Consider the following 24,312-nt stretch of genomic DNA (forward strand, 5'->3'; position numbering starts at 1 on the left):
TTGGAAATATCAAAGACAGCAAGCTGACAGTTATCCTGAGTTGTATAATCCACCCAGTCATGTTCATTACTGAAAATGAGGGGGGCCTGGTGGAAAATATACAACAGTACATTTTGTTTAAGAATTATCAGTCTAAGTGTATGTTGTAAGAAACTGGTGCAGAACTGCTCTTCTTTGTCTGTTTGATCAGTTCTTTTTACATTCCCACCTGGGTGTGACTGACCCATCTACATGTATCTTTTCCCACCTTATAGAAACTCCAGTGGGTTTCTGTTTCTTTCCCAAACACTGAAGTAAACGCCTAATCGGTGTTGTCTCCTAGGCTGAGTCAGCCAGACCCTAACGCATCTCATGATCAATTTAAATTAAGTAACTGTATTGTATTAAATAGTCATTGCCTATACCAGACCTGTTTATTAAAGTCAGGTACCAATCTGGTGTATCAGATCGGTCCCTAATGCATACTCCACACGCAGAGTTGGTGCATGTTGATACAGCAAACATCTAAACTGTTCAGTGAACACATTACTGGCCATGTGTACATAATAAACATGGACTACAAAACCACACAATCACATTTTTAAAAGGGAAGCATGACAAAAGTTTGCTTTGCATCATACCTGTGGGTACCTTAGTGTAAAAGCTTTATTCGCACTTCTTATGCCATACCTATGATGTCTACGTGCGCTCCTACAAGTATCTGACGACAAAGGAGATCGGTGAGAGAGACGACAACATGAAACAAGTTGAAAAAAAGGCTAGCTACTCCTTAGTAACACATCTAGCAAATCCATTTTCACTGCAATTCTTCTGCTCGTGGCGACCCACGCTCTCTATAACAGATATCGAAAAAATTTAAATACAGTGACTGGACAGAATAGTCTTAAATTCAGTAATGAAACAAAGTGGCATTCATTTAGGCTTTCCGACTGAAACCATGTCAGATGAGGTCGTGTTGTATTGCAAGTTAAACCTGGTTTCACTTTTTTGCCGGACGACCCCGCGTTGTTTTGCTGGAGCCTGCGTTGGCACTCCTGCTGCGTCGACGGGCTGGCTTCATTCAAATGAGGGGAGGGCTGGACACGGCCTAACAGTCATTTGATTTTATTTGTGGTGACTGCCATCTGTTCAAGGGCTAATAGGCAAATTGTTATAGTGGCCTGAAGCTATATCAACTAAACCGTCCATATCTGACTCAAAGAGAATCTAATTACCTGCGGAAATGGTTGGATGACTTGTCACATAAGACCACATTGTAGCTTCACCACTAGCCCCTTCATTTCCAATGCGGGAGAGTGCAGAAAAGAAGCTCCACATCCTGTGAGCACAGAGTATGGTGAGGACACATGGTGTGATCGAGGATGATGAGAGGGAGTTGGACATTCACTGCCTGCCAACAACTCCAACCTCTCACTTCTTTTCCCTCACTGGCTCTCTTTTCCATGTCCTCACTCATCATCAGCATCAACGCACAGAGATGCTCTTCTTCCTTTTGCTGCAGCACGCAAAGAGGCTGCTACTGATTTTTTTCTGCGCCTGTTGCTATAATACCCATGTGCCTAGCCATACACAAACAAACTGTAATGGGAAATGTGCTTTAAGTAGTTCATTTTGTGGAAAGAACATCTCTTGGCAGTTCAGTGTGGCATTTCCATGCTGTGCTGCACACTAACTTTCCTCTAGCTAAAGTATTTCATCTTCCTCTTAGTAAAAAAAAAATAACAACAACAACAACTTCTGCTGCCGTCAAGTTGCTCTTTCACACCTTTATGTAAAGTCTATATCCTGTTGTCAATTCAGCAGCGAAGGGGAGGAATTGTTCTTTTGTGTGACGGCCAGTTTCTTAGACAGTAGACCAACATGAAACCATGGCAGTAGGGGTAGACTGATAGCTAGGATTTTGAGATAATCGGCATTAGCCGATACCTACATCACAAGGCGTTAAATAGCTGTTATATTGTAGAGAATAATGCAGATTGGCGTCACTTCTGAAAAACTGTTCCCCACTCTTCCTTAAACACAATTAATAAAGATTCTATCTAAAATAACATGTTACTGGCTAAGATAAGCATTAGATTGTACTCTGCACAGAATAATGGGATTATACATGATTTTTCTTTGTTGTTATCTGCAATATACATCGGCTACCCTTCTCTCTAAGTATCGGCATTGGCCACTGAAAAACTCATATCAGTCGTCCACTACATTGCAGGTCACATATACTTAGCGTTTCCTCTGTCCTTCTCTACATCTGGTATCACAATTTATGAGCTTGTGGCTGGTTGACATATCCCGAGGAGACAAGCAATAACAAAACTGCACTCTGTTGGCAGTTTATAATTAATTAATACCTAGCTAAAACTAATGCAGTCCGGCAATAAATCCCACCTTCATGAAGACTAAAATACTTAGTAAACTGTTCACTTAAATTCATGGCCATTTTGGAGGCTGCAGTGTGTGTTGCTGTTGAACTGTACTGCGTTACACTGACGGGTGTTTTCATTATTTTGTCCACCAGATTCATACCAGTGAGGATAGGCTAAATAACAGAAACACACCGCTGTATAATACAATACAGAACTGTTTTATTACACTGCATTAGTTTTGGATTGAACACCTCTCAAATACTTTCAACAACAGCTGCACATTATAACCTTGATAGGATAGATAGGACTTCATTAGTTTTAGCTAAGTGTACCTAATAAACCATCAACTTGACGCATATACAACATTTTCTTAGTTCACCCCTGACTCAATCAACAGTACCATGTACAGTACCCGCCCAGCTGTGGGAATGGTGATAACACAGCACTTACAGTTTATGCAAATCAGGGTGCTCTTCTGAATCGTATACTGTAGTTTGACATTATAACCGGCAGTATGACCTCGTGCCTGATCAGTCCCCACAATTGATCAATCATTTAAGCAATCTTTTAAAGGGGGGGAAAAAAAAAAGAAATCACTGGTTTCAGCTTCTCAAATGTGAATATTTTCTGGTTTTCTTAGCCTTCTTTGATAGTAAACTGAATATCTTTGCACTTTTGTTTGTTGCTGAACAAAACATTTAAAAACATTACCATGGGCTTAAACAACTTGTTATGGACATTTCGTTTCTATTTGCTTCCGTGTCCATAGGACTCCAAGTACTGCAGGTGCTTCTTTCACTAGGGCTATTCTCCACGGGTATTGTGGGTTATTTGGAGCGAGATAGCCTCCACTTGAAACCAAATACTGCAACCACAGAGGATGACACACTGATGGGGACAGATGTCTGCTCCAATGTCAATTGCAGATTAATGGAGTTTGGCTATAGATGTGGCAGAGACTCGAGCACGCTCACATGTGTACATGATAATGCCAACTGTAGGCATCAAATCCCTCATATGACCAGACAGGGACCAAGAGCCCATCTTAAAATACTGCCAGCTGCATCAGAGTTTGGGGTTGTGTTTCCCCACAGGCGGATGAACTGTTTTTGACATTTCAAGTGTAGATAACCAAGGCTTTACAGTCTTAGTATGGGCTAAGCTACTGCTTTTACAACTCCAGCTGACTATTACACTTCCATCTGGTGATCAAGGCTACAGTCTCTCCAGTTTTGTGCCACTCTTAGGCAACATCTTAAAAAGACAACTTTCCTGATTTAGCATTACATTCCCATGACGTCACGATGGACACTAAAAAAATTAACACTGTTTCGATGCAGCAGACACAAGAGAAATGATCTCTCTTATTCAACACATTCTTCTTAATTGTCAAAATTTGGCATCTACATTAACCACAATGCAACACAAGCACAGAGGGTTCAGTCAGGGGATTTAGGTGGATGTTAATAATGTCTAATGTAGCCTTGAGCCATTAGCTCCGTGCAGAGATGAGGAGCAGCTCACAGAGGAATGGTAACATCACTTCTTTCAAATTCCACACACACAGCCTGTTTTTTCCTTCTCACACTTGTAATGTTCAGCCACGACCAATGTTTGAAGTGAATATCACTTGTGGCAATAAGACTTCCTGCACCTCCTTATGCATCAAAGACTTCCCCTTACTTTCAAGAATAGTCTTATTTGCTCAATTTGTCAAAGTCATCGGGATAAATCAACACACAACCAGTTCAACCTGCAGCTCTGGTCAATGTCCAAACCATCAGGTCTTCACTGAAGATAGGCAGCAGCTTTCATTTGTGAAGTGCAAAGCTACCGTGTCAAAGCCACATCATGTTAACATAAAGCCATCTGAAAGCCAGTGAACAGCTGCAGAACCTCTACTGTACAGCTGACTATTTGCCATAGGAGAAAATCATCTAAAAACTGCAACAGATGATGCAGCAGTCATCGTACATTATCCATGATGAGCTCACTGGATGACAAATGGGAGGAAAAGTTAAACTTTTCAACTTCTTGATCTGGCTATATCAAGGATTAAGGCATGATCTGCTACATTCATAACATTAATTCACTTCTACATTTAATAATGAATGATGACAAGGAGCACATGATGCTCATTTCTGATGTGTAACAGGCTAGAAACTGGTACAGAAAATTAAGTAGGTAGAATAAAATTTAGGTAAACCACGAATGACAACCCAAATGTCTAAATTGAGGAAAACAGCTTGTGTGAATTCAACACTACACAGGGGATGTTAAATGGAAACCCTCCAATATAATTACTAGCTGTAGGGCCCCTGCTGAGCTAGCATGTCGACCTAAAGTGGCCACAGCAAAGGCAAATGAGGGGTCAGGTCCAGTAAGGGGTATATTTAGTCTGCCGATGGAAAGCTTTTTAAAAACAACACGCCCTTTCCCTGAGTCACATGGCTCTGGAAGATCTGAAAAACTTCCCTATAAACATACAGGCAAGTGAAGTAAGCTAACTAGAGGACCAGGATTGCTGTGTGGTGTTCCCCATCCAAGTACCCAATGTTCCTCTGTAGTTTAACATGAAAACATAATCACCATGCGCTTTTTTTTTTTTTTTTTTATTAAAAAGGAGAAAATAAGTGGAGGAGTTTTACTATTGACATCTGCAATGACAAAAATAACAATAAGGGAACTTTTGAGGATTACCTACTTACGCATTTACACATCTGAAAATTGCCTTTTAGGTCTCCTGTTAGTACACAGGTCTCAGACAGCAGTTTGTTGAAGACAATTAAGACTTTACTTCCAAGTGTCTTGATGCAAAATGCCAATATTCCCAATAATGCACAATTTCCTGTAGAAAGACAACTAAAACTTCCTCAAACTAAGCTTCTCACACTAACCTGATGTGCTGTGAGGAGACCGCCTAGGTGATGCTGCTCTTCAAATGTGGTGTTCAAGATCCAGTGAAAAACATTTGTTTTGTCACTTATCATTGGATGAATACGCCACATAGTCTGGGGCTCAGATGAAAGCCACCACGCACAGTAAAGTCATAAACCTTTCAATTGATGTAGTTTTCTTGAGGCTACGGTGATGCCAGCCAGGCCTTGAGGCGTATAATGTGGGACTATTTTGGGAAGCTGCGAAAGCCCAGCTGAAGGTCTTGTGGTCCCCAGCTGAAGGCCTTGCGGTTGGTGAATGGTAGTCACATTGATGGTAGCTTTTTAAACAGCAATAGCCAAGAGCAGGTGACTTCAGCTCCCAGAGCAGAATAAGTCTCAAGGTCTGGGTTTTGAATCAACTGCCATGGAATATAAATATCTAAATAGGACTGCCCTTAGTTACACTGCAAACATTTTACTGATTATGGTGCACTGGTGAAAGAATACAATGAGATAAATAAAGAAACAAAAACAAACCGTCTTTCAAATTACAGTTACTCAGGGGACATTTGAAGGAAGGGGCTGTAAACATCACTAAAAACCCTACTATATTTTCTCCTCTCTTTCCTGCCTTTAAGAAGAACTCCTTTCTCTTCAGCTTTTCTCCCTTCAGCAGGCACTGATTTCATGGTGGTAATTTTGGACAGCAGAGACAAAAACCTCCATTGGAGTGCTGTGTGAAAACTCACCCCATCACCCACAGGCTGCCACAACACTAACAGTGTGTCCTCCTGAACTTGGCATACCAGGAGATAAAACACTAATTTCACCATTTCCTTCACAGCACAGAGAGGCGTAACAAACACAAAGCCAAGCCCAAAACGTTTAACACTGATCACACAGATTTCTCGTGATCTGGCGGGCAGATTTAGGACATACATCCTGGACTTCATGGTAATGAAAATAATTTACAGCATTAAAAAAACATTAGTTAAAGCAGCTGAATAAGCAGAATTACTTATAAACACAACTTCAATAATATAAATACATCCTGAAAGTAAAAGCACTTTTGAAAGACGTGATCCCTGGGGAACAGGTGTTAGCATCAGCTCCTCCCCTAGTTAACGCCACGCAAGCATTCTTCTCTCACTACAATAACACTTGAAATTGGACGTTATTTTTCCAAACACGAGGTCCTCAATTTCACACATTGTTAACACAAGTTAACAAAAGCAGACTTCTCATTTCCAGCTAATGACAGCATATTTTGTTAACTGAAATGATGACAGTCGCCATTTCATTAGCAGTAGCTAGCTAGCTTATTTAGTTGCTAAAGTGTAAAACTTCCCCAAACCAAATTATCTGTAACCCCACATAATAACGTAGTATGCTAAAGATTTGCTCCTTGGAATTGGAAGTAAGGTTAGTTTACCACTTTACGTAGTACACCGGTTAGCTAAAAATGCTAACATAGTAGACAAACACGCTGCTTTATCCAGTACACTTCTGCTCCAGTGTTTTTGGTGGTGAAAAGGCCATAAAAAAGAAACCACCCTTCAAACTCTTGAGTTTAAAGCCCCATTCACACTGCTTCCGCATTTGAATAAATTCAAAACTTGACAGACCTGACGTGCCTTGTTACAGTTGCAAAGTACAGTTGCTATGATTGGACAATCACTGTTTGGGGGAGAGGTTCAGCAAACTTTCAACTGCAAAGCTACAGAGCGTAGTTTGTTGTCCAAAAGGCCACTGGAAGCAAGCAGCAATGTATGTCACTGTAAACATTAGATGTATACAAAACAACGTAGACCATCAGCTTGCTTCAAAGCAGATATAAAACAAGAAAATCACAACTTAAAGAGAAAAGGAAAGCAAAATCACAAAGTGAAGAAAATGACAGTGATTGGTTGAAAGGGAAAGTATCATTACAAAAAAGGACTCAAAATTGGCACCACAAGCACCAAAGCCAAGCAGAATCAAATCAAAGTAGGATTGCCCAGGTCAGGTGTGGACATGCAGGGGGAACAAAAAAGGAGTAAAGCCCCGGGGGTGGTTACAGGAAAGGGGTTGTAGATGCATGCAGCATTCGTGTTGAAGCAGGCGGGCTCATGAGCAGCTCAGTGTCGCTCTGCACAGCAAAAAGGGGGAGGGAGGGAGAGGAGTAGAGTTTCTGACCTGTGGCTCCTTACAAGATGCGACGCTCTTCCTCCGGAGAGAATTATAAAATCCTCAAGCTAGGGAGGGGGGGAGAAGACAGAAAGATCAGACAAGACAGTTATGTAGAGAGTGTGTGCGCCTACAAGAGGGAAGAAGTGGTTTGTGTGCATTGTGTGCGCATGTCCAGTGTGTTTGTGTGGTAAGCTGACTAGACCATGGTTAGACAGACAAGGTGATGAATCAGTAAAAACACATGATGCACAATAAGACTGCCATTAAACAACATTTACAAAAACACATATCACTTATTCACTCATCCACACACACAAGTTAGGTAGATAATCATTCTGGGAAGGACAAATCTATTAGGTAGTGACTTAAATATCCACTGCCCAAGCCAGTGATTTCATATGTCAGCCAGGACTGTCCTAACATTTTATCATCAAGGACAAATGACTGGTGAGCATGCAAATGATCACATTAGCACATTAGAACTTTAGCTTGTAGAAACACCATCAGAGGAACCTGAGGTCTGTGACTGCTATATTCATTTCCTCTTCCGCTTCTTTGCCTTTGAGATATGTGAGCACAAATGTTATCAAGGCCACTATAACCTTCAAACCCCCTGAAAACATGCATATAAATGTGAAGTATTTCTCTTAAGTCTGCATCTAACAGTTCTTTTCATGAATCGATTAATCTGCAGATTATTATTTTCTTGAACAATCAATTAAATTGTTTTGTGTACAAAATGTCGGAACAACATTCCATAGCAAAATCCTAATTGGTCCATAGAAGTAGGTGACTTCCCCTTTTTTTTCAAACTCAGCCTCAAACCTCACGACCAATAACAGCACAGACAGAAAATCTCTCAATTGAAAACAACCAAAGCAGCTTTAACTTTGGCAGAGAATTATGTTGTAATGTAGCTCCACATTGTTCACAAAAAGAAGCTGATTGAGAAAACAGGTTTTTAGGGCTTTCACAGTTTTGTACAGTGTCAGCACTGGGGTCGTGCATCACTAATGAATCAAAACGAGAACAAAGACTTTAGGGAATAATCTGCATTAGCAGTAACAGAACAGTCAGCTGGGAAAATTCTTTTCTTTTCAGTACACAAAAACAAGTTTTTATAAGTCAAAAGGGAGGGAAGGTAGAAATCTTATTGCCATCGTGACAGATGGTTGGGCCTCCATTCACAACGCTTTCCACTCTGTTCCCTTAGACTGCTTCCTTGAGCAAAATGAAAACCTTTACAACAAGGCTGAATACATTCTCCCTGCACAAGTACACAAGCTTTATTCCCACAGTCCACTACAATCCAACTCTGTTTGAGTGGAAAACATGGACTTACATATTTACTTTGCCTTGGCTATAGTTCACTTTGTGACTCACTTTCTAACTTTTTAACAGAGAATCAATGCTCCTTTCAACATTTCTTTCCAATCTTTAAATAAATAGAGATAAACAAAACAAACAAGCTGTCAGAGTGGATGTTGCTGGCAAAGCAACAAATGCTGTCCCAGAAAAAAGGAGACAAATCTTCCAGACAACTGAATTCAGGTCACCCAAATCAACTAAAATATGCAGATACATTAGCATTTGCCCGGTGGGGTAAGCTACTGTAATGCAGGCCCCCTGCCCTACTGTATAAAAGAATAATCAGATTATGCTAAGCAGAAATGATACACACCAGACTACAAACATGGGCACTTCACTTACAAAGGATCATATTAAGACAAAAAAGAGAAGCATTGAATGTGCATGAACATGTCTATTCTCAGGTTGCACATATATTCAACTGTGACCCCAGTATCCTGAGTTAGTTGCGGTGGGGTATATTTATCCATATTACAATTACTTTTTGCATTTGTATCAAGTATGGATTTCAGCTGACCATAAGTAATAGCATATTACTTTCAGTTTCCTAAAGCCACATAAGATGGTTACTCATGTACATCAAGGTCAAGCGCCATGCTTTATAGTTGCAGTGTATAACCACTAAGACTATGCAAAATGTATCACTGTTTTTCCCTTTCCTCCAGACACACAAAGGAAAAAGAAAAAAAAAAGAAAAAAGCAGAAATACACGACACAACGAGTCCCTGCCTCTCACCATCCTCTCACAGCATCAATGGACCACTGGGAGAAGATGACAGGTGCTTAAGATTGATGAGCCGTGGGCCAAAGGGTGTATCCCCCTCGACATCCTTAGGAAGCACTTTGACTTGGCTTCCCTCGGCTCCCACAAATCCCTGTGACAGCTGATACAGATCTTTTAACTATGCACCCACGATTGTCAATGACACCAGTGACACCGCGCCTTCACGTCTCAATTCAGGATGTCCGGAGTGGCTGTTAAGCCCAGCCGTGCCCCAAACCACGCCCTTGGTGACACCTCAGTCTGGAGAGGGGACAGAGAGGAAGTGGAGATGTCATGGGTCTGGGTTTTTTTAATTGATGAGTGGACCTGAATGAGAGTGGGCAAAGCTGGCCTTTTGAAGACTCTTCAAGCCAGAACAAATGTATTAATAGGCCCTACTTCAGAAACCCAGCCTATGGTAAACATACTGACAGGATGGGCTATTGAGCTCACATCACTGTGACACCTGATTTCCCCTCCGACGCCAGCTCAAGCTTTCGTCAGTATCATATGACCACCACAACTCTATTTCTCTTACCAGTACCCCATGTCTTACAGAAATAGTGAATTTAATTCAGGCATTTAGAACCAAATCCTTACTATCAGGAAGTCTCCACATAAAACCTACAACAAACCAGCTGGACTATTTTATTTCAGCATAATGTTCCAGGCAATTGTGTTGTCAGCTTTTGGGTTTTTATTTCCATGTACAGTCTTGGCTGAGAAATCAGCTAAATGTCTAAAAGTCTAAAGAACCCCTGTTCAGCCAAGTTCTGAAGCAGACCATCTATTCATTTAAGTACCATAAAACAAGGGTCTACAGCCACGCAGGTGGCTTTGTGAAGCCGTACTCAGACCCAGCGGTGCTTTGAGCTAAACTCCCGCCCCCACCAGCATGCTAACACTTTCACATTGACATTGTTAACATGCTGATACTTAGCTGGTATAATGTTGACCATGGTAATCATCTTAGTTTAGTGTGTCATGTTTGCTAATTAGCAATAAACACAAAGTACAGCTGAGGCTGATAATTAGTTTTGCAGGTATTTGGTCATAAAAAAAAAAGTACTGGACCAATTCAAGTGTTGACCTGATTATGGCGCTAGCAGGAACAGTCAGAGGATTACCAAAGTCATTAGAATTAATCCTCTGGGCATCAACTCATATCTGTACAAAATTTAATGGTAATCCATCTAAAAGATGTCCAGATATTTAAATCAAGACCATAAATTTCAACCACATAGTGGCACAAGAGGAAAAGTCAGGGGGATCACAAAGTCTGTAGGATTCACACAAATCAGAACCACATTTTGTGGCAATTCATCAAATACTTTATATATTTCAGCCTGGATGAAAAGTGGTGTGGACCGACGGACATCTAGAATATCCCTAAAAATCAACGTGGAGTTATTGTTGAGACAGTTAAGAGCTGCATTCAGGTGCTTGGTGGAAAGCAGGAAAGATGCAATTATTAATCTACAAACATACAGCCAGATTGCACATAAAAGAGCAGTCTCTTAAACACGTTCTTCTAACAAATCCTTCGATTCAGTCTTTCAGTTGTCTGTATTCTCAGGGGTGCAACTTCTGATCAAACATTTGGGAGTTTAGCAGGTTTCTAACTAGCATACATGTTGCACTTTACTGTAAGTGACAGTTACAAAGCTCTTAACCGGCTTCTTAGGTGGTTTTGGATCCTAGCTCCCCTGGGACTGACATGAATACACACAAACACGTGGGTCCTTGACTGACACAGATATACAAAGCAAACAGACCTACAGTAGACTGGGAAAGGCCTCTCATCTCTATGACAGCGTGGTCATTCCAGCAAAAGCACACACAGTCTCTCTCATCTCTGTGCAGCTACCCTTACTGTCCATCTATAAACATCCCAAGTCTCAGGCCTGTCAGTGCGCACCACCACAGGTGGGGGAGGGAAGGAAAATGAGCGAGAGGGGAAGAGAGAGAAAACAAGGTTTGCTATAAGAGAAGATATTTCAGTGTGCAGATTCATACAGTGGTTGGAGAGAGGACAAAGAAAAGAACGAGGAGAAATGAGTAGGAGGATGATTCTCCTTTTGGAAAACCGAATGGATCCGTTGCATAAAGAACCATGGACGTATGGTTAAAGGGGTTTAGGAATAACACATTTTTCCATCTTGCTTTTGTGTTTTTCCCCCAAAAGAACAGAGGCCCAAATCGTAGCTTAGAGTTTTACAGAAATGTCAAAATAACATTTGATTTGATTTACGAATACATTCTCGCATTTGGGGCATTGTCTTTCTGTCCTACTTTCATGATGCAATACAGTGAACCCCGGTGCAAATCATTGGTAAAATTCCTGTTCATTGAAATCCTGGTTGGAGGGAGCGTGGACTCTGTACTTGTGCACACACACGAAGAGGATTATGCAGACTTGAATTTCAACAGAAAGAATCCCCGTCTACAAGTGCTACGGAGCAAATCTGGCTTTAGAATGTTTCCTCATCCCAGAGCATCCTGGTACAATAGGAGGCTGACCTCAAAATCCCGCAATCGAAACATGTTCATTTTTGAGGGCACATTTGCAGCTGGATAATCAGCTCCTGAATGAATAGCAGGTTCTGCACGGAAAACACAGATGCAAAGCTGTTACACTAAGCAAATGTGAAGTTTGTGCACTTGAAGGTCATGTGCACGTTGTTGGAAAATGTCAGTAAATGTTGTGTCTGCATGGTAGCGTGTATCTGGGAATACCAATTGGAATGCATATATCTACAGAAATGTCCACTCATATCCCGCTAAGTGCAAATGTTTGGTCATGAGTGAGCTAGAGGAAAAAAGGGGGCATCTGTGTGTGCGTTAGAGAGAAAATAAGTGGCCGTCTTCTTCTGCCTTTGTATGAATCTTAAGTAGTTCCATGTTGAGGGAGGCTTTGTTCGCCGTCACTGTTGGGGGCACGTCCTCCAACTTCTCCCCTCACTTCCTTTTGGCGTAACATTTATCATTCTTCCCTGACAAACAATCATCCTACAACATGGACTAGCATCTAGCACACAATAAACTGCCACCCTCCCCCTTTTCGCCCCTTTCTGGTTGCCTAGATACCTTTCATCCAATGGGACAACTTGTCAACAACATCATCTCTTACTTAGAAACTCCGAGCCTTCACTTCACTTTGATTTGGTCCAGCAGAGTCCCATTTAAAAAAAAAAAAAAAAAAAAAAAAAAAAACTGCTGCATCTTGTTTTTTAAAAATAAGGTTTTACAAGATCATCTTTTTTCCTAGTTTTTCTTTTATGCTGCATCCAAAACACTTAAAAAGTTCCCAGCCTAAACGTCTGGCTCTGCATAAACAGCAATGCATCTTTAAGGGAATGGCTGAAGTGGTATAACCTTCTAATTTGCAAGAGAAATTCCCCTCTGGGCAAGTATAGCATTATCCGACCCTACAAACCAATTAGATGCACAATATTTTATACTGACATTAAAGTGTGCTGTTCTTAGCCAGGGTGCTACCCAGAGGCCTGTTTCATAGAAAGACTGACTGACTCACCAGACCTCACCCCTTCTCTCGCTCTCTCTTCCTCTGAAGAGGGTCAGCAGGTGCATTAGTAATAAGTGGAGAGATGCTAGAGGTTGACTAAGTGCATCCAAACACTGAATCACATGAACTTCATTTCCCATAACAACACTACCTTGGAAACTTTACTGTATACATATAAAGCTCCTCTGCCTTTCCATTGAGTCCTTCATGTGCATCCATTACCAGTACAGTTAAAGTTTTCTGAAAACAGCCTGTTTCTTCTTTTTTGTTACTGACCAAACTTTTTTCTTTTTACTGCCCTTTTCCTTTTCTGTAACTCAAAGCACATAATAAGCCTGGCCTTGTTTGGCCTTCACCGTGTTTGCGTCTATCCCTTTCAGCTGACTGACCATTCACCACTTATTCCGCTTATTATGAACGCTGACAGCAGATTATTTTGCTTACTGCACCCAAATTCTCCATCCTCTATAGATAAAAGTCCGACACACACCGGACCGAGAGACAAAGGCAAAGTTGACAAAAGAGACAAAAAGAGAAAAGAGATAGGGAGCATAGAGAACGGGTCCAAAATGAAAAGGGGGAAGGGAAAAGATGAAGGAACAACAAAAAGAAGGAGCAAACGAATAGGTAGTATGGCGAAGCCTCAAACCCCTTTAAATGTCTGTTTTGTCAGGGAAATAAGGACCAACTAACAGCAGCAGCAACATACCAGCAGAGTGAACGAGAATGCAAATGAGCCCTGATGCAAATGTCATACGTCTTCAGGAACAAAACAGACCGTCTTTATACCACCACCACCACCCCCATTCCCCCCAACACAACACACTTCTCTCTGTGCTATCAGAACCCCCGACTCTCCTCCACTTCTGTACTGAAACACACGTCCAGGAGACAATCTTGAGCCGAGCAAGAAAGATGTGTAATTGTGTAATCACAAGAGACAATCATCGTCTTACTCCACACTAGACAAAAGGACAGTACAGTGGGCCCTTCACACAAATACACACAAGCACACATTTGAACAAGATAAACCACTTACTTGTCTGTCATGGCGTCGGCTAGCGAATACTGATTCATTAAAACTTCTTTTTCGCTTTTCTTCACACAGTTGGAAATGGTTGATGCCCAGGGCAAATCACACCAGTCTACAAGAGAGGAGCAAAAGTAATGCTTCATTAGAGTAAATCATTAATACACAATATAGTAGTAGGTAGACAAGATCATAATACTCCCTCATGTAAAATTACTTTAACTTGATAGTAACATAATCTAAGGCTGAAACTAACAATTAATAATAAACCATTTTCATTATCAAATAGTCATTTTGGCCCTGGCCTTTCTGTGTGGAGTTTGCAAGTTCTCCCCGTGTCCGCGAGGGTTCTCTCTGGGTGCTCCGGCTTCCTCCCACCATCCAAAGATATGCAGACTGGGTTAATTGGCGTCTCTAAAATTGTCCTTAGGTGTGAGTGTGAGTGGTTGTTTGGCCTGTTTTAATTTATCTGGTTTTAATTTTTAGGTCTTCTACTGTACAACTTGTCGAGCACTTTGGTCAACTCTGGTTGTTTTTAAATGTGCTTTATAAATAAACTTGACTATGTGTGGCCCTGCGATGGACTGGCGACCTTTCCAGGGTGTACCCCGCCTTTCACCCGATGTAAGCTGGGATTGGCTCCAGCCCCCCGCGACCCTGTATGCGGGATAAGCAGTTGTCGATGGATGGAAATAGTGGTTTTGTCTATAAAATGTAGGAAAACAGTGAAAAATGCCTGTCACAGCCCACTATGATGTATTCTTATAGATTGTTTTATTAAGCAAATAGTCTAATACCTAAAAGATAAGGAGAGAAAAAAATTATTCCATCAGAGAAAACATGAACTATGTACATTCTTTTGTTTTACTTGAATGTAGGTCAAGTAGCTAGATGATTCAACCCTCTCTGGCAAGAAACAAATACCTTATAAAACAAAGAGGTCTGAGAAATCACTTCTATTGAGATGGCTATGAAAATCACTGAGGGCATAAAAAACCCTAACAGGCCCTTGTCCAAGATGGGACTAAGGCTAACTTTGCAGACAATGCTTCACTTGCTCACAATTAGCCTAGCAAAGTCTGGTCTCTCCAACTTTCTGGGGGATACTGTTACCATAGTTACCAAGGCAGCCAACCAGCCAGCTAGCTAGCATAAACAGAGTGCACCAAGAAATCCTCTGGGTAAAAAGCAGACAGGATAAACCCAAATCACAGATGAATAATGCATTGTGTGACAAAGGAGCAGCGACAATTTGGATCAGTGCAGCTGGTTGTCATCCAGCATTAGATTGAATTAAAAGATATATTTTTAAAAGATAATAAAAATTCAAAATGATCAAGAGGGGCCATAAGAAGGTGCAACAAATGCCATAATCTGAAGAAAACTATAAACACGTCTGTGCTAATGTTTGAATGTACATAAATTAGCAGATGTTCACTGCCTGCTAGAATTCAGATGTTTAAATTTTAATGAGCCGATCACGAGAGAAGGCACATCCTGTGTCCTGCTGGCTGATGAGCAAACTCCCAAACCTGGCATTAGCTCTTCAGCTTATCTGCCTTTAAAAGATTATGATAGCAGCACGTTAGATTCATAGATTATACCCTGTTATGTGTTAACACACTGGCATAACACAGATTGTGACCAGCCAGAGTGGGATTTATGTTCCATAAGCAGATAAAAAGGTAAAATGACATTTCAAGTACACATAACAGACCTGAAGCAGAATAGGCAAATCATCATTTAAATCATATGTTTTACCTCAGAAAACATGTGTATTTCAGTTAATAATCCAACACTGATTAATCCAAGAGGGTTTGATTGCTGTCAGCTACAACTGGAGGGACAGAGGAGTGAATGAAGTATCTCAACCCCACCCAGTCCTTTCAGCCCCAAGCCCAGACAGACAGCCACCAGCCTCAGAGCCAGCCAGCGACAGTCTGTCTGTGTAAGGAACGTGGCTCATCAGGCTGACGTGCCTCCTTTTCCATGCTACATCACCCCTGAATTCTTTGCAGATGTCGAGTATGAATTGACGTTGATGCTCCCGATGCATTTGTTTACCTGTCCGCATGTCTCTTCCATTTTCCTGTCTGACAGCAGCACATTGAACTTGTGTCCATGTGTCTGTCTTCAGTGCATAAACAGGCATTAGCTGTATATACCCAAAGTAATCTCCGGTAATCAGTTTAGTTCCATTTCCTGTAGTCTCTCAGTCGCTGCGTTTATGGGAAATATTTTCAAAAAAGGATAACTCCGATGTCGTAATTACGTTCACACAAAGTCAAATGAACTGGGGTGAAATTGGAATGAATTTGTGTACATTGGAAATACATGTGATTGTGCAGGGCTATCTGCCAAATTTTTTAACAAAATGTTATGGATGAAATGTCACATTCTGTCTCGAGAAGCACAATAAGTCCATTTCCAAATGACATTTCCTTACATTCCTAAAATTGTTGAAATATGCAGTCCATTCTTTTGCCTAATGTGGCAATCCACCCAAGTATGAGAGCTTTATATGAAAAATGTCCCATGCGCGCTGTTGTGATGATGCAAGTAGTCTTTTCCTGCAAAGCGAGGAGTTCCTTACCCAAAACCCCAAATTAAACTCTTGTCTTCTCACGCAAACAGTGATACAGTGCCTGGATGCTGGCAATTCAACACAATACTGAATGCAGTTAACAATAAACAGCAGCCAAACTTGTGCTGCAAGAAACCTGCAGCTGGTGGTTTAAAAAAAGTCACGTGACTGACAAGAGATTGAGTGGTTTCTCGCAGTGAACAGCAGCAATAGAGACCTACTTACAGAACAGTGCTCTTTGAAGTGGAGTGATAGCACTTGAAAAAGACATGTTAGCAAGCTTTGACATAGCTGAACCCAGTGCTCACAAGCAATTAAGTTGTAATGTTAAGCAATGTTACTTTGTGGTTTTCTATTAGGAACAGAATGTAAGACGAAAATGTGCAGACGCAGATGTCTGTAAGATGCAGACAAGGCAATATAGTCTAAGGTGCAGCCAAGTTCAGTTTTGTGTCATAGTAGTTTCAAGACATGTAAAATACTACTCAAGTAAAATTAAAACAAGCTCACTGCTGTTTGAAAGATCTTTTGACAGCAGCCATGAGGGATATCGGACCGTGGAACTGCCAAAACTTTAAGACACCTGACCACAATTTCTAATATGCCAGAGATCTATTCAACTGTCCACAAGCCAGATAGTAGGCAATTAATCACGCATCATGACCCACCTCAAACTGTGCTGCATAACTGATATGGCAAAAACTCGGCCCAGTTCTAAAATTAATCTCAGACAATCCGTACAGTGTCCAGCCAGCTTTACTGCAAACAAAACAGTAGACAACAGTTCAAATAATTTTAAAAACTGCCCTCTTCTCTTCTTCTTAGTCTTAGCTCAAAGTGCGGCAAAAAGCAGAAAGTAAACTGTGTGGGTATTTCCTCAAATAAGGAACAGCAGAGCCCCACTCACTGAATTATGAAAATACTGAATTATTTACCCCCCGATGAGATTTGGGTAAAAATAGCATGCACTGTCCTGGAGACTCTGCGGAGTAAACATAAAAACATATCTGATTGCTATGACATAGGGAAAAGGTGTGGACATTGTGAGATGCCAGCACTCACACTCCTCACAAGCCATTTGCGACGTAAATCTTACCATAGTCTGAGTGGAGAGATCCTGCAGGTTGAGAGAGAAGAGCGCTGAGAGAGAGAGAGAGAGGGGCTCTTCCAACCCGGCTCAGTCACAGTTATTACTGGGAAAGTCACCGCTGTTTTGCATGACAGATGAAATAAATGTGACCATCCCGCACGACTTGTCTGTCCTCCTCCCTCCCTTCTCTCCGGTCATGCTCCTTCTCTCTCTCTCACACTCACACACACACACACACACCCTTCCTCCTTCGGTCTCCCTCTTTCTTTCTATCTTGTACAATAAAAAAAAAAAAAACGGCACAAGAGGCTGCAAAGGGTAGAGAGATGGTGCTTGCATTAAAGTCCCGTTTCACATTAGCGCATGTCAGTGGCAGACTCTACCCTTATCCTTCATCTGAGTGTATTACACAACGGCCAGGACTGCCTTTCCCCTGTCACAGCAGTCAAACGCTGCTCGCCAGTGGAGAGCGACAGCACAGCGATCGTGCCTCTGGAAAGCGTCAATGCACACAATTGCTGAGAAGGGGGAGGGGGAAGTTTGGGTGAGGGTAGTGAAGAGGGGGGAGGGGGTTGAGGTTAGGGTAGTGTCTATGTGCGTCTGTAGGAGTGTGTCTATTGTTGTGGCGACGTTCCTCCCCCCCTCCCCTTCCTTTAAGAAATTAATGGGGACCGCAGGTCCAGCTGCTGCCCTATCTCAGCACTGTTTTTAGCATTGGGTGATGTCCACTCAGTCGCCAGTTTATTAGTTAGCTAAAACTTAGAGGTTTAAAAATGTATGGTTAAAAGGTGCATTATGTCCGCCTTTATCTCAACGAGGTCTGAGTAATAACTGAAACAGCTGAACACTGAATCAACACCTCTCCAATAAAACAAAACAACAAAACATTAGAACCTTCGTGAAGGTAGGATTTATTTCACGGCAGTTGCATTACATTATTTTACCTAGCTGTACCTAATAAACTGGCAACACACGTTAACTGTAAAGACAGTTTGCATTCTCAGGCGAAGGACCGTTGATGCTGGGACTATGCAAACACTAACCAAATCAAACCCTGAGCGACAACAAACTGATAAAAAGCACAACGTATTAAAAATCTGCTGATTAAGCTGCAAATTAAGTTCGTCACGCAATGTCTTCCCTATGCAAAACTATCACCTATAAAACAGACGCTACTGAGCCTTTAACCACTGAACTGCTTCATTACAGATGAACGTTGCACAAAGACAGAGAGCACCTTCTCCATTCAGCTGTGTCACTCAGTGATATCCTCCTCAGTAACAGAATGTACTGTATGTAGGCTAGCTCCCCACTCCATTCCCTTCCAGCTCCCTGCTCCCAACTCCACAACACTGGGAACCTTTTCAAAACATCAAGTAAGCTGTCAATAGCACTGCAGCAACGCATCAGTAGGTTTCCTGCACTCTCAGCAGAAGCAGTCACAGCAATGGGTGCAGCATCTTGGGAATCTTCACAGGTTTCCTGTACATTAATGTTGCCAGCATTTTCAAAAGAAATAAATGACTGCTGTGGACGCTATTATAGCTACTTTTGGCCACTGACTAAAAGCGACTAAGCCTAGCAGGGTGTGGACTGTTCTTCACCTTTATTGTTACCTAACAAATAAAACCAAGAAAAACAGGAAATTATAACCCTAGTATACAGATTCGTAACCACCATTCAAATCATGAGACACTTTTGCAGAGACATCTCTGGAATGCAGCAATGCATTATGCATGGCCAGTAAAACACAAGCACAAACACAAAAGTGCCTACACATGCCACTGTCTGCTGCTGACATGGAGCCAGAAGCTACTCTCTTTGCCAATAGGAAATTATTCCAGCCTGAGGGTGGTGGGGTAACTTGGGTGTGGCAGTGGAGGTTTGTGTGCGTTTCAAAAGGAGGTGGGGGGTAGGCCCAGATGTGTGCTCCACAGAGCCACCACATCACACCTCTATAGCAGAGCAGCACAGATTGGTCCCTGACCTCTACCCTTCAACTCCTGCAGGACCAAAAGCTGCAAGTCATACATCAAACTTGCCTACCTTGTTTCTTAAAACCATGGCAATTAATCAGCTTGTATGAAAGGTCACTACTGTTGACCTGTGCATGGCTCGTCTTTTGGCATGCTGTGCGTACGATTTTAAATTAAACAAAGAGTCTTGCCCGCTGACTCGACTGCCAGGATATTCGGTCTGGATAATTAGATTTCTAATGAGCAAGAGGGAACAATAAGGGGTCACTTGTGGCCATGTCAAAGACGCACCATCTTTTACAGTGACCTCCACAGCAGGCGGTGGGGTGCTTCTGCACGAACATATGCAGGTATTCTTCAGCCTTTTCTATCAGAAGAACAGGCAAGACCAGACCCAGCAAAGGAGATGAGTTGAAAGCCTTTGAGGGCTCATGAATGGTCACCCTCAAATCCACTAAGAGTTTATTCAATAACCTGACAGTCGCTCACTGTAAGCATGTGAAGAAACGTGACGTCTCTTAAAACGGGGTGTCTTTTGAGGCGGTCGAGTAATTGCATTTGGATTTGAAGAGTAGCACATGAACACAGCATGTGATGTGAGTAACATGCGAGCCTATATGCAACACTGGATACGCTCCAAGGAGAAGCAATTTTCAGTGCGCCAACTTTTTACGAGAGAGAAATCTGTCAAACAGCCAGGACTTCTTCTTTAACCCAAACAAGGCATCCAAGTAAATAACCCCTGACATCCAAAACAAATTCCATTTCTGCACAAAGTTCAAGTTTAAGACAAAGCGCTCTTTCAGCCATGCAGTTCATGACTAAATTCCCATTTCCCACCCATTTTAAATTGATTAAAAAAAGTCTCTAAAGACAGGCTTGCGTGCTTCCGTATGGTTATTATAAACAAGTAAGAGCGTTCTGTGTAATTTAGCACATGTGAATCCTGTGCTTCCAATGAATGTGGGGAAAAAAGACAAAAAGCACCAAGATGGTTCAGTTTCCCCACTAACAGAATTTAGAACAAATCAAGTACAGACACGTGTTAAAAATAGACTAGTTAGCTTTCCTAAAATGGGAAGTCTTGGGAAACATGTGTGCAAAGATTTCCTCCCATAAAAAGCAGGTATGGGAAAGTTAAAACACAAAATGGATTGATGTCAAATCAAAGAAACCGGCCTAAATCAAAAACTGCAAGACTATGACCATCAGAGATAAGGGCTGGATGATGGAAGATTGATTACATTTTACTCCTCTCATACCCATCTATTTTCACACAGAACAGTAAAGCTACTTTATTTATCCTTGATGACGGGATGATAAGATGCAGTGACAACCTCAAAACGCAAACACAACCTGTAACCTGAGGGAAAGTCAGAGTGACAGACAGAAATGCCTGAACCGCTCAGCGGCATGCAGCCACTGGTTTAATGATTTGTCTGCTGCTGGTGAATGATCACACAGCAATATCCTGTTCTGGCTGGTTCTCCAGCCCCCCCTGAGGGTCTGGCTGACATGATTCTGGCTTTCCCCGGTGCCACTGAAGCGCCAGCCAGCCTATCATATTGACAAGATCCGGGTGGCTGCCCCCATGCCTAATATGACCCAGCCAAGGACCTGTGGAATCAAACTCCATGAGGCAGAAGAATTACTTAGTGAGGCCGCGTGAGAAGGGATGTCAAAGCCTTGGGTTGCATTTTGGTGAATTGCTGGTGCAAAGAGGAGCGAGAGGAGGGATGGTTAATGTCACTAATGAAGCTGTGGAAAACAGATTTAGAAAACACAACAGTTGTATTTAGGGAAAAACTAAGTGGATGGCATGTTTCAAAATTCCACAGTAATGTGAGGGGTGTTACTTTACGCTTAAGTGAGGTGCATTTCTTTATGAATTTCTTACGCACGTATATGAAATGTTAAAGGGTGTGTGGGTAAGGCATAACAATTTCACAAACTCTTCTATTTATCAGGAATGTGCCTGCAGTTCATTTGTAGATTATTTTCTTGATAAACTTGTTTTAACTTGTTTAAATTCTTAAAAAGCCAATCACATGTATTCAAATAGCTTTAATTAGACCCACAGTCCAAAACATTCGACTATAATGCAAGATTGCAATTCCTCACATTTGAGAAGCTGGAACCATCAAACATTTGGCATTTTAGAAAAATAATATCTTTTCTGAGCTGAAACAATGAATCAGTGGACAGACAATTAACAGTCATTTCTATTTTTTTTATTATGTACTAGTTCCAGCTTTTCAAATGTGAATATATGCTTAGTCTTCCATGATAGTGAATTGAATCTCTTGTTTGGACAAAATAAACAATATGAAGGCAGGCGTTAGGGAATTGTGATGGGCATTTTCCTCTATTGTCTAACATTTTATAGACCAAACGCTTAATTGACGGAGAAATTAACCTGCAGTTGATCAGTGAAATAATCAGTTTACTATAAGACAAGGAAATGGAGCAATTCCCAATACTTGAGAAGTTGGAATCCCCGAACATTTGAGATTGATCACAACTGGGGCTTGCAAAGGCATCCTTCTCTCCCTCTGTCTCTCAAAAGTCTGTACTTCATTTCAGGGTTGAAGAAAGTCCAAGAGTAGGAACACGGTGATGATGGTGTAGCTTGAATTGTAGTGCACCGAGCCAACAGAGTCACACAGAGACACAGGGCTTAAGTTAGCCAGGCCAGAGGGCAAATAGTGAGACAGAAAGCAGCTCCATAACTTCTTATTACTGCCTCCTGTCCACATATCTCCACACCAACTAAGGCTAGACATGCATGCAGGTGAAATGTTTATGAGCATCCACTGATGATCCCCAGCTGCACTGGACTGGTCCTCCAGGCTGAACAACTACAAAAACATCTTGACATCTCACAGTATGCTGCAGGTCTTTATTTCGTTTGATGCCAACTGGATGCGCCAACCAGTCTTCATATAAACTGCGGTTATGTGGATATGTCCTTTGGTGCTGTCAATGAAGCGTCTTTTGTCGTTGCAGTGAAAGAGCACCCTTAAATTATGCGTGCCAAAGGTAGAAACCCCTAAATGACCTCTGGGTGCCAGAACTTTATTTTGAAAGTGCAAGGGGAGTTTAATCTTTAAAAAGATTTGCGTGAGCACTGCCTGCTGGACACGAAATATTATATTCACGAGTTATTTTGCTCTTCAAGGACGGTGTCAGCGACTGCGTGGACTCTTGACCCCAATACTCGTCCGCTAACTTTTTTTTTTTTTTTTTTTTAACTACAGTTAGGCTTTGAAATGTGGCGGTAAATTATATTTAAAAGTTTTATGCGCAGTCAAAACGCGGAAGAGCTCCCGAAAAAGGCAACTATAACGCTGCGTTTTTCTTCTTTTGTGTCTCAGTGGGGTTTCAGCCACAGTGCAACAAGTGCAGCTGAGCTTGAAGTCCGCGACAGCACGCATGAATACGACCAGCGGGGCACAGGCTGAAATAACTTATCAAGCTGAAACAGAAAAAGGCCCGGCGTTACTTTTAACAGCTATCTAGAGAGTAAAGTCTGCACAGGTACAACTCACCGTGGGGAAGTTTTCCTCTTTGTCCCGGTGGGTACGGAAATGAGCGTCGGTGCAGCAGCAGCTCTCTCTCTCTCAGCTCAGCATGGCCGCCGACTGGATTCAAACCTCTCCGGGCTGCGGTATCAACAGACAGGGGGAGGGTGCAGGGGGAGGTGGTGGTGGTGAGAGGCCAAGGTTTCCTTCAGAGACAGCTTCATCCTGGACTTTTTTGTTTTTATACACCCAGAGCCAGTGGTGGATTACTCTGTACTTAAGTACAATTTTAAAGTACATTTACTCTTTATGTTAGGCTACATACTTCTACTCCACTTGCAGAGGTAAATTTTGTACCTACTTTTGACTACACTACATTTATTTAGCAGCTTTAGATACTATTACTTAAATTCAGAAATTTTAAACAAACTATAATCATATTAATCTGAAATGGGGCTGTCTGCATAATGAGTACTTTTACTTTTGGTATTTTATGTTCTGAATGATGCGATCTGAGTATTTCTTCAAGAGTTCAAGAGTGAATGAGGAATTTGTAAGAGGGGGGGAAAAGTTAGTTTAAAAAAGTGATTAAAGTTATTTAAATTAAGACAAAGACTGACAAATTTGTAAATGGTATAAAAGAGGATATTTCAATGTTATACTTCTTTACACCTATACTCCACCACATTACAGAGGCAAATATTTGCTCCACTACGTTTATTGACAGCTTGAGTTGATCGTTACAATGCAGAAAATTTCATCCAAAACATGTGATCAGATTATATTAAGTAGGATGCATTATTATAAGTAATTAAAAACATCACAGCAGTGTTTATATGTTTTTACATCTGTATCATTAGTCCAATAATATTATTATAACAATCTAAAAACGGCCATTCTGCATTGCATTTAAAACCGCTGTACTTTTACTCTATTGAATTTTGAATGCAGGACTTTCACTTGTTGTGAAGTATTTTTACGTTGTGGTATTACTTGTAAATGACCCAAATATGTCTTCTACCACTGTAATACCATAATAG

At 41.5% G+C, this 24,312-nt stretch overlaps 1 protein-coding gene across 4 annotated transcripts in view; it reads right to left on the reverse strand.

The window, feature by feature from the left end:
* sema4d (sema domain, immunoglobulin domain (Ig), transmembrane domain (TM) and short cytoplasmic domain, (semaphorin) 4D) overlaps nucleotides 1-23,465 on the reverse strand; it is a 40,431-nt gene extending 16,966 nt beyond the window's left edge. The window contains exons 1-3 of one of the 4 annotated variants that reach the window (XM_046066243.1): nucleotides 23,300-23,465; nucleotides 14,111-14,216; nucleotides 7,421-7,479 (exon numbers count right to left, since the gene is read on the reverse strand). The gene's annotated coding sequence lies outside the window, so the exon portion shown is untranslated. Of the gene's footprint in view, nucleotides 1-7,420; nucleotides 7,480-14,110; nucleotides 14,217-17,781; nucleotides 17,802-23,299 lie in introns of those variants that run through there. The other 3 variants (XM_046066245.1, XM_046066241.1, XM_046066242.1) reach the window with 3 other exon arrangements.
* Between the last annotated feature and the right edge of the window lie 847 nt (nucleotides 23,466-24,312).

The sequence above is a fragment of the Micropterus dolomieu genome, linkage group LG13, assembly GCF_021292245.1.
Source record: "Micropterus dolomieu isolate WLL.071019.BEF.003 ecotype Adirondacks linkage group LG13, ASM2129224v1, whole genome shotgun sequence".
In the NCBI taxonomy this organism is placed as follows: domain Eukaryota; kingdom Metazoa; phylum Chordata; class Actinopteri; order Centrarchiformes; family Centrarchidae; genus Micropterus; species Micropterus dolomieu.